General features: G+C 40.3%; 1 protein-coding gene across 1 annotated transcript in view; it reads left to right on the top strand.

Moving 5' to 3' along the window:
* Positions 1-11,582, top strand: part of SFI1 (SFI1 centrin binding protein) — a 322,241-nt gene that overhangs the window by 107,001 nt on the left and 203,658 nt on the right. The window lies entirely within an intron of this gene.

The following is an 11,582-nucleotide window of genomic DNA, read 5'->3' as shown; positions in this document are numbered from 1 at the left end:
GGCCACGGGCCCCGCTGCCAGGCCTGGACGCTTTGTCCCCTGCCCGCCCCAGGATGCTACCGCGCAAGGGTTGGACACCAAGGTTCGTCTGCCCGGGAAGCGCAAGCAGCCGCCGCCGAGCCGCTCAGCTCAGATCCTGGGGCTGCAGGTATCGTGTAAGCGAGCGGCAAGTTCCCACAGTTGCAAAGAGGGAGCTAAGTGTGTGTTCCAAACTTTCCCCGGTTCCAAACTGAGCGCTTCCATTAAGAGAAGCGGTGTGTGGGGAAAAGCATTCTGGGTATTAGCATGCAAATGAACAGGCCCGGCTTCCAGCTTCGCTCGGGATTCCCACCGCTGCGCACCCAGCTCGCGTCCAGCCACGCGCGCCCTGCGGCTTCCGGGCGTGGCGTGGCGGGAGAACTCAAGTTCGAATCCTATACTTGCACCCTCTGATTGTGTATCCTGGTGCTGGTCACTTGAGCCAAAGTCCAGTCGATTTCCTGACTTGCACACATACACCTTAGGCAGCAGCACCTGTCTCAGAGATGAGGATCATGACTGCAGAGGCTAATTCTGGGTTCAGTCTCTGCACATTCCACCCTCTTTAAGGCATAGAATATGCCAAACTCCTTTTGGAGAGAATGAAGGAGGCTTGAGATAGGAAATCTGAACTCTTGAGCCCAAACTGTGCAGGCTAGTACCATAACCATTCAACCAAAGCTTTTGGGAGGCAAATTCTAATTCTTGTGTTCCAAAGTGCTACAGGAGCAGCCACAAAGAAAAGGGGCAGGGATCTAACTATGAGTGTCCACTGTGTACACACATCTTCCCTTCAAGGTAGGTGTAGCTATTTCCATTTACTACTGGAGAAACTGAAAGAAGAGAGTGACTTGTCCAAGACCAAACAGTTAGGGATGGTACCAGGATCCCAGCAGATTAACTTGACTAGCCCTATTCACCAGTGACTTCAGAACCCCATCAGAGGTTCCTAGGATGTCATAACTTGCTGTATTCCAGGGGTTCACCCTGTGAAGATAAACTCACAGAATGCTTTCCGAATATTCATCCACAATACCCTGAGGAAAATGGAGAACACACATCAGCCCTATGTGTGTTCAAGGAGCCTGAATGTCCAGAATCTTTAGTGATCAAAAAAGGTCCAGATCTCAGTTCTGACCCCAACCCAGAGCTTTATCCTCAATGTCATTTGACAATTGTAATTGTGCAATGACTGGAGAACTGACACCTATGCTGACCTGTCAATTTCATTCATAACTCTTCTTTCCATCCTATTCATCCTTTGGGTTCTCAAGGAATCCATTATGTAACTTCAGGCTTCAAGGCATGCATGCAGAATACACATCTATCTTTTTTTTTAAGGTGAAATTCACATCACATATATTATGTGAATTTATATGTTAGGTAATTCAGCTAGACAAAGTGGTACATACCCTGTAATCCCAGCAATTTGGGAAGCTGAGGCAGGAGGATTGCAAGTTTGAGCCTGGGCTGGGCAACTTAGCAAGACCCTGTCTCACAATCAATTTAAAAAGGGTGCTCAGTGGTAGAGTGCCCCTGGGTTAAATCCCCAGTCTGTCCATCTGTCTGACCCTCCCACTCTCTCTTTCTCCTCTGTCTCTTGCTCTCACACACATAGAATATAATTCACTAGCTGGGTGTGAAGGCACAGACCTGTAATCTCAGCAGCTCCAGAGCGTTCAGCAGGAGGATCAAGCAAGATCCTAAACAGCTTAGAAAGACCCTGTCTCTAAATAAAATATAAAAAGGGCTGGGGATGTAGCTCAATGGTTAAGCACCTCTGTGTTCAATCCCCAGTACCTAAAACAGAAAATTCTATATCCATTAAAAAGTCATTCTTTATTCCCCTCTTCCCCCAAATCCTGACAACCACCAATCAGTTTTCTGTCTCTATGAATTTACGTACTTGGAATATTTTATATAAATATAAATGGAATTATACAACATATGTGATCTTTGGGTTTGCCTCCCTCCCAGGGGCACATTACCCAAGTTACTAAACTACATCTCCAGTCCTCTTAATCTTGAGACAGGGTCTCACTAAATTGCTGAAGTTAGTCTTGAACTTGAGATTCACTTGCCTAAGCCTTCTGAGTCACTGGGATTATAGGTGTGAGCCACTGTGCTTGGAAAAAATCAGATTTCTTTCTATTAATATAATGTTTTTGAGACTCATTCATCTTGGAACATGTATCAATACTTCATTCCTTTTTATGCTGAATGGTATTCCATTGTGTGCATCTTTGTCTGTTCACTTACTGATGGTAGTTTAGCTATTATGAATAGTGCTTCTAGGAACAGTTATGCACAGTATTTGTTTAAGCAACAATGTCCATTTCTCTGGGGTATATATCCAGGAGTCGATTGCTACGTCATATAATACTGCTTAACATTTTGTGGAACCACCAAATGTTTGCCAGGGTGGCCACACCATTTATGCTCCTACAATGCAGGGTTTTTTAATAAGTAATTTTAGAGTGATCAAACCTCCCATTTTATGAATGAGCATGCTGAGACCCAGAGATGTTAAGTAACTCATCCAAGGTCACTCAGCTGGTTCTGGAATAAAATCAAATTTTCCTAAGTTCCTGGAATTTCAATACTAAAAGCCCCCATCCCCCAACTCCTTTAAAAGACTTGTACAACCTAAATGAGTATTCATTGATTAATTTGACAAACCTTTTCAGTCAAGTACTGAGTTAATCATATTTATGAAGCCCTTTTCCTCTCAACATCTGTTGAAAAAGCCCACTGCCATATTCCCAATTTCTAGGCCACACCTTGAAAACATGCAGAGCTCACAATCCCTGAATCTGCCTCCTGCTGCTGGCCTGTCGGACCTTCTTCTGTTGCCATGGAAACCACACACCTCAGTTTTGGCTGCACACCAGCTGGATAGCAAACTAAGAGCATCCTCGTCTCCCAGGCTAAGCGGAGCTGTCAAGGTCATTCATTCACTATACTGGTATTGATTGAGCACCTACTAAGCACCAAGCTTTTTTTTTTTTTTTAAGATGCTAGGAATACAACAGTGAACAAGTTAGACCATAGTCCCTACCCTCAAGGATCCCAAATTCTAGAGGAGGAGACAGATAAAAACAACAACAACAAAAGGTTTTTCCTGGCTCCCCTCCCCAGTTCAAATTCTCCCATCTTTCCCAGACCTGATCAAGCTGGCTTCCCCTGGACCATCATCTCCAAAACCCCAGATCAAAGTGACACCACTCAGCTCTCACAAGGTTTGCTCTCTTTCTTTTCCTGATTGGAAAAGTGATATGTGGATTGTAGAAAATATAGGAAAACACCAAAAAGAAAAATAAAGTTCTATAACTTACGAAGTACAGTGATGCACACCTGTAATCCCAGATACTCAGGAAGCTCAGGTAGGAGGATAGCAAGTTCAAAATCAGCCTGGGCAACTTAATGAGACTCTCTCTCTCAAAATAAAAAATAAACAGGGTTGGTGACATAGCTCAGTGGCAGAGCACCCCTGTATTCAATCCCCAGCACAACAAAAAAAAGGAAAGAAAGAAAAAGAAAGAAAGAAAGAGAAAGAAAGAAAGAAGAAAGAAAGAATCTATAATTTCACCACCAAGAGTTAAGTGCTACCAACATTTCTTTTTGTTCCTTTTCTCATTATACATACAATATTTTTCTTTTTCTTTCTTTATTTTTTCTTTCATAAGAGATGGAATCTCTCTGTGTTGCCCAAACTGAACTCTAATTTGCAATCCTCCTGCCTTGGTCTCCCAAGTACCAGGAGTTACAGTCATTTGCCATCACACCCAGCTGCTGCTGCTGCTTCTCCTCTTCCTTTTGGAACATTATCGGGTCCTGTTTTATATGGTACTATATAATCTTGTCTAATAAAAATGTATTTCCTCTCAGCACATTTTGAAGTCCCCCCCCCCATAAGGCAAGAACAAGGCATTGTCAATACTAGCAAACATTGCTGAACACTAACTGGGCCAGCCACAATACTGACTGAGAGTGCTCTTTGTGCCATGTGAGTTACCCATTCTGATAATTCCCATTTTACAGATGAGAAAACTGAGGAATGGCCAGAGGAGAAAGGGAAACCCAAAGCATGCAGCAAGGTGAGCTGCGTTGGAAACTCTGCCTTCACATGAGGCTTTCCCCAAACACCCAGGCGGCCATGCTTTGTTGAGGACCTAAACGGAGGAGGTAAGGGAGGGAAGCCTAGGAACTAGTAGTCCTAGTTTCTGCCAGGCAACAAGAAACCACCCTACTTACCTTATCAGGCTTGCTTAGAAGGCAGATGAGACCAGCCCACTTCCTTCACTCTCTGCAATGCTGCACAATTGACTCCCTAATAACAATAGCAATAAGGTGCTGAGCAAGCACAGGACATTAAGTAGGAACAGAGCTCAGCGTTTGCAACAAGAGAGACATAAGTTGAAGTTCCAGCTTTGCCACTTTTGGACAGTGTAGTTCTGAATGAGAGATACCAGGAATTCGTTTAGTCCCCATACCCTTCCTCTGAAAGCAGGATCATTGCTCCCTTTTTATAATTTTTCTTTTATTCCTCCCTCCTCCCCTTTTTTTAGATGGAGGTCTCACAGTGTTGCCTCAACTCCTGGGCTCAAGCTATTTGTCTGCCTGTCTCTAGAGTGCTGGGATGACAGGAACTTGCCACCAGGCCTGGCACTGCTCCTTTTTATAAGTGAGGTAACTACTAGGTCAGGTGGTTCATCCAAGCTTGCAACAATGGAGGGTGAAATCTAAATAGAGCTCAGACTTCCCTGACAAAAACAGTCAGGCTCTTTCCACTGAAACCTAGGCCTCTTTTTCTTCTCTTTGACAATTGTAACTAGGAAGAGTGGGCCCTGGAGGCCAGCTCCTTAGCCTCCATCAAAGATCCTGCAGGAGTTCCTATCTCCCACCCTGCCTCCACCCATCTGTGCTGTGGTCTTCTGGGCTTGACAGGGACGCTGTGGCCTGTGGTTTATAAACAGCCAAGTTTCCTGACTCTTTGTCACTCTCAATTAAGAACAAAGAAGAAAAAAAATATTCATGTGCAACTATTTTATTTTATTTTATTTTTTGGCAGGGGTGGGTACTAGATATTAAACCCAGGGACACTTTACCACTGAGTTATATCCCTAACCCTTTTTTTTTTTTTCTTTTGAAACAGGGTTTCTGCTAAGTTGTTGAGGCTGGCCTTGAACTTCAGAAGCTCCTGCCTCAGTCTTGAGTTGCTGGTATTATAGGTGCCAGCCACCACATCTGGCACAACTATTTTATATTTTCTATACTTTTTGAGAATTTTTTTTTCTTTCTCTTTTTTCTTGTCATTCTTCCACTCCCACTACCCTGTGCAGAGATTGAACCCAGGACCTTTCACATGCTAAGCATGTACTATACCACTGATCAACACACCCGGCCCCAGGATTTTCTTTTTTGTTCCTAGTTAACTGAAGGCAAAAGTCAAGGGGGCAGAAAACAAGGTAAATGATAAACCATGGCCTGCCTCTCTATGTCTCTGTCTCTCTCACACACACACTAGGAAAGGCAAATTGCCAACTTAAAAAAAAATGGCTACATATTACAGAGAAAGAATTAATATCCTTAAAGTGAAAAGAAAGCCGGCAGCAGTGGTGCACGCCTATAATCCCAGACACTCCTGGGAGGCTGTGGCAGAAGATTCACCAGTTCAAATCCAGCTTCAGCAATTTAGTAAGGCTCTAAGTAAGTTAGCAAGAACGTGCCTCAGAAATAAATAAATAAATAAATAAATAGATAAATAAATAAATAAATAAATAAAGGGAGGGCTGGGGATGTGGCTCAAGCGGTAGCTCACTCGCCTGGCGTGCGTGCGGCCCGGGTTCGATCCTCAGCACCACATACAGACAAAGATGTTGTGTCTGCCAAATACTAAAAAAAAAAAAAATGAATATTAAAATTCTCTCTCTCCTCTCTCTCACTCTTTCTTTAAAAAAAAAATAAAAATAAATAGAGCTAGAGTTGTGGCTCAATGGATAAGCTCCCCTGGGTGCAATCCCAATACCAAAAAATAAATAAATAATGATAAAAATTAGCCAGAGCCAGGTGCAGTGGCACACACCTGTGATCCCAGTGACTCGGGGCTGAGACAGGAGGATCAGGGGTTCAAAGCCAGTTTCAGCAAAAGCAAGGCACTAAGCAACTCAATGAGACCCTGAGTCTAAACAAAATACAAAATAGCATTGGGGAGGTGGATCAATGGTTGAGTACCCCTAAGTTCAATCTCCAATACCCCCCCAAAAAAATAGGCTGGGAATGTGACTCAGTGATTGAGAGCCCCTGAGTTCAATCCCTAGTATCAATCAATCAATAAATAAATAAAATTAGGGGTCTGGGGTTGTAGCTCAGTGTAGCACTTGCCTAGCAAGTGTGAGGCACTAGTTTTGATCCTTAGAATCACATAAAAATAAATAAATAAAATGGGGCTGGGGATGTGGCTCAAGCGGTAGGGTGCTCGCCTGGCATGCATGCGGCCCGGGTTCGATCCTCAGCACCACATACAAACAAAGATGTTGTGTCTGCCGAAAATTGAAAAATAAATATTTAAAAATTCTCTCTCTCTCTCTCTCTCTCTCTCTCTCTCTCTCTCTCTCTCTGTTTAAAAAAAAATAAAAAAATAAAAGTATTTTTAAAAAGTGAATAATGATAATAATAATAATTTTAAAATAAAGTAAAAAGAGTTCTTTTTCCTTTTTTTGTTTAACTTTTTTATCATGACAGCAATTTTTAAATGTTTTTTAGTTGTAGATAGACAAATATTTATATGTTTATCTTTATGTGGTGCTTAGGATTGAACCCAGGGCCTCACACATACTAGGTGGGCATTCTACCACTGAGCTACAATCCCAGCTCCATGACAGCATTTTTTTTTTAACTGTGGATAGAACCCAGGGGTGCCTTACCACTGAGCTACAATCCCAGTCCTTTTTCTCTGTTATTTTTTTAATTAAATTTATTTATTTATTCTAATTTGTTATACATGACAGCAGAATGCATTTCAATTCATAATACACATATAGAGCACAATTTTTCACATCTCTGGTTGTACACAAAGTAGAGTCATACCATTCGTGTCTTCATACATATACTTAGGGTAATAGTGTCCATCTAATTCCCCGTCATCTTTCCTACCCCCATATCCCCTCCATTCCCCTCCCTCCTCTTTGTCCTATCTAATGTTCCTCTATTCCTCCCGTGCTCTGCCCCCCACACCCATTATGGATCAGCATCTACATATCAGAGAAAACATTCAGTCTTTGGTTTTGGGGGATTTGCTTAATTCACTTAGCATGGTATTCTCCAACTCCACCCATTTACCTGCAAAAGCCATGATTTTCTCTTTTAATGCTGAGTAATATTCCATTGTGTATATATACCACATTTTCTTTACCCACTCATCTTTTGAAGGTCATCTAGGTTGGTTCCACAATTTAGCTGTTGTGAATTGTGCTGCTATAAACACTGATGTGGCTGCATCACTGTAGTATGCTATTTTTAAGTCCTTCGGATATAAACTAAGGAGTGGGATAGCTGAGTCAAATGGTGGTTCCATTTCAGATTTCCCAAGGAATTTCCATACTGCTTTCCAGATTGATTGCACCAATTTGAAGTACCACCAGTAATGTATGAGTGTGCCTTTTTCCCCATATCCTTGCCAATACTTATTGTTGTTTGTATTCTTAATAGCTGCCATTCTGAATAGAGTGAGATGAAATCTTAGAGTAGTTTTGATTTGCATTTCTCTAGTTGCTAGAGATGTAGAACGTGTTTTCATATATTTGTTGATTGGTTGTATATAATCTTCTGAGAAGTGTCTGTTCATTTCCTTGGCCCATTTATTGATTAGGTTATTGGGGTTTTTTGAGTTCTTTATATATCCTATATATATTTTGTTAAGTTTTTTGAGTTCTTTATATATCCTATAGATAAGTGCTCTCTCTGATATGTGTGTGGTAAAAATTTGCTTCCATTCTGTAAGCTCTCTCTTCACCTCACTGATTGTTTCTTTTGCTGAGAAGAAGCTTTTCAGTTTGAATCCATTCCATTTATTGATTCTTGATTTTGTTTCTTCTACTTTAGAAGTCTTGTTAAGGAAGTCAGGGCTAATCCAACATGATGAAGATTTGGGCCTACTGTTTTTTTCTATTAGGTGCAGGGTCTCTGATCTAATTCCTGGGTCCTTGTTCCACTTTGAGTTAAGTTTTGTGCATGATGATAGATAGAGGCTTAATTTCATTTTGCTGCATATGAATTTCCAGTTCTCCCAGATCCATTTGTTGAAGAGGTTATCTTTTCTCCAATATATGTTTTTGGCACCTTTGTCTAGTATGAGATAACTGTATTTATTTCAGTTTGTCTCTGTGTCCTCTATTCTGTACCATTGATCTACAAGTCTGTTTTGGTGCCAATACCATGAGATTTTATGACTATTGTTCTGTAGTATAGTTTAAGGTCTGGTATAGTGATACACCTGCTTCATTCTTCTTGCTAAGGATTGCTTTGGCTATTCTGGATCTCTTATTTTTCCAGATGAATTTCACAATTGCTTTTTCTATTTCTAGAGGAGTGTCATTGGGATTTTTATTGGAATTGTATTAAATCTGTATAATGCTTTTGGTAGTATGGTCATTTGGACAATACTAATTCTGCCTATCCAAAAACAAGGGAGATCTTTACATCTTCTAAGGTCTTCTTTAATTTCTTTCTTTAGTGTTCTGTAGTTTTCTTTGGTAGAGGTCTTTCACCTCTTTCATTAATTTGATTCCCAAGTATTTTATTTTTCATTCAGGCTATTGTAAATGGGGTAGTTTTCCTAGTTTTTTTTTTTTTTCAGACGATTTGTCACTGATGTACAGAAATGCCTTTGATTTATCGGTGTTGATTTTATATCCTGCTACTTTGCTGAATTCATTTATTTGTTCTAGAAGTTTTCTGGTGGAATTTTTTTTTTTTGATCCTCTAGATATAGAACCATGTCATTGGCAAATGGTGATAGTTTGATTTCTTCTTTTCTATCCATATCCCTTTAATTTCTTTTGTCTGTCTATTGCTGTGGCTAAAGTTTCTTAAAATAAAATAAAAATAAAATTAGTTAGGCCAGGTGTGGTGGCCATGATTATAACTTGTAACTCAGATGGTTGAGGTAGGAGGATTGCAGGTTGCAGGTCAACCTCACGAACATAGCAAGACTCTCTGGGGAAAAAAAGAAAAGAAAAGAAAAGAAAAGTGGGGCTGGAGATGTGGCTCAAGCGGTAGCACGCTCGCCTGGCATGCGTGCGGCCCGGGTTCGATCCTCAGCACCACATACAATCAAAGATGTTGTGTCAGCCAAAAGCTAAAAAATAAAATATTAAAAAATATTCTATCTCTCTCTCTCTCCCCCTCTCTCTCACACTCTCTCTTTAAAAAAAAAAAAAAAAAGAAAAGTGCTGGGTGTGGTGGCACATGCCTGTAATGCCAGCTTGGGGGGGTGGCTGAGACAGGAGAGTTGCGAGTTCAAAGCCAGCCTCACCAAAATGAGGCACTAAGCAACTCAGTGAGACCCTCTCTAAATAAAATATAAAATAGGGCTGGAATGTGGCTCAGTGGTCAAGTACCCCTGAGTTCAACAAAGAAGAAGAAGAAGAAAGAAAGAAATGGAGGCTGGGGCTATAGTTCAGTGGTAGAGAGCTTGCCTAGCATGTGTGAGGCCCTGGGTTCAATCCTCAGCACCATATAAAACTAAATAAATAATATAAAGCTTGTGTCCAACTACAATTCAAAAATAAATATTTAAAAAAAATAAACAGGGCTGGGGATGTGGCTCAAGCGGTAGCACGCTCGCCTGGCATGCGTGCAGCCGGGGTTTGATCCTCAGCACCACATACAAACAAAGATGTTGTGTCCACTGAAAACTGAAAAATAAATATTGAAATTTAAAAAAATAAATAAATAAATAAAATAAACAAATAAACAAATAAAATAAAGGCAGTCTGTCCATCTACAACTACAATTTTTTTTAAAAATGAGGTGTGGGGATAGGAACTCAATGGGCTTTATTCTCCAATACAATAAACAAATAATGAAAAAAATATTTAAAAGAATGTTCCATAGCACAACCCTGTGAATACATTAAATGCCACTGAATCATATTTTTTTTTAATTTTTATTTTTTGTGGTGCTAGAGATTGAACCCAGGGCCTTGTGCATGCAAGGCAAGGCAAGCATAATACCAACTGAGCTATAACCCCAGCCCTCATATGTTTTTTTAAAAATTGTTTTGTAGTTGTAGATGGACAGAATGCCTTTATTTTATTTGTTTATTTTTATATGGTACTAAGGATCGAAACTAGTACCTCATACATGATAGGCAAATGCTCTGCCACTAAGCTACAGTCCAAGCCCCTTAATCATGTGTTTTTACAAGGTGACTTTTATATGAATTTTATCTCAATTTAGAAAAAGAATACTTCAAGAAAAAATAAATGGGCAAGAGACACGAGTAATGGGGATAGGAAAGATAGTAGAATGAATCAGACATTATTACTCTATGTGCATTACCTTGGTGGTGTAATTCTATATCATGTACAACCAGAAGAATGAGAAGTTGTACTCCATTTATGTATGATGTGTCAAAATGCATCCTACTGTCATGTATAACTAATTGAAACAAATAAAAACAAAAGACACACACAAGTAGGCAACTCATAACAGAGGAAATACAAAAACAAAATACTCTTTCCAGCTTATAAATTGATCCCTGTTTGAATGCATTCCTCAGAGAGGCTGCCCCACGTATTCTAAATAATGAATTCTTTTTGTTAAAGTTGACAATAGTACCTTATTATCTCTCTCCTTTCAGAACATCTCCAACTTCACTATTAGTTTTGAGGTTTTTTTTTTTTTTTTTTTTTTGTATCAAGGATTGAACTCAGGGGCACTTGACCACTGAACCACATCCCCAGCCCTATTTTGTATTTTCTTTAGAGACAGGGTCTCAGAGTTGCTTAGCACCTTACTTTTGTTGAGGCTGGCTTTGAACTTGCAATTCTCCTATCTCAGGCTCCAGAGCCATTGGGATTATAGGCGTGCACCATCATTTCCAGCTACTATTAGTTCTTTTTTTTTTTTTTTTTTTTAAAGAGAGAGTGAGAGAGGAGAGAGAGAGAGAGAGAGAGAGAGAGAGAGAGAGAATTTTTTTTAATATTTATTTTTTAGTTCTCGGCACACACAACATCTTTGTTGGTATGTGGTGCTGAGGATCGAACCCGGGCCGCACGCATGCCAGGCGAGCGCGCTACCGCTTGAGCCACATCCCCAGCCCCTACTATTAGTTCTTATTTTGTATTTTTCACTAGGCAAAGTTTCAAATGTCAGGGCCTTTTGTTTTTAAACAGTTCTGGGGATCAAACCCAGGGCTTCACACATGCTTTGTAAGCACTGTAGCATTAAGCTACATCCCCAGACTTTTAAATATTGTTTTTGAGACAAATCTTGCTAACTTGCTCAGGGACTCAAATATCTGTTGAATGAATATTTGAAAAATTTTTAAATTTTTAGGC

This window comes from Spermophilus citellus (assembly GCF_964194105.1).
Source record: "Spermophilus citellus genome assembly, chromosome: 3".
NCBI classification, from domain to species: Eukaryota; Metazoa; Chordata; class Mammalia; order Rodentia; family Sciuridae; genus Spermophilus; species Spermophilus citellus.
This window is presented reverse-complemented; position numbering and strand designations above follow the sequence as displayed.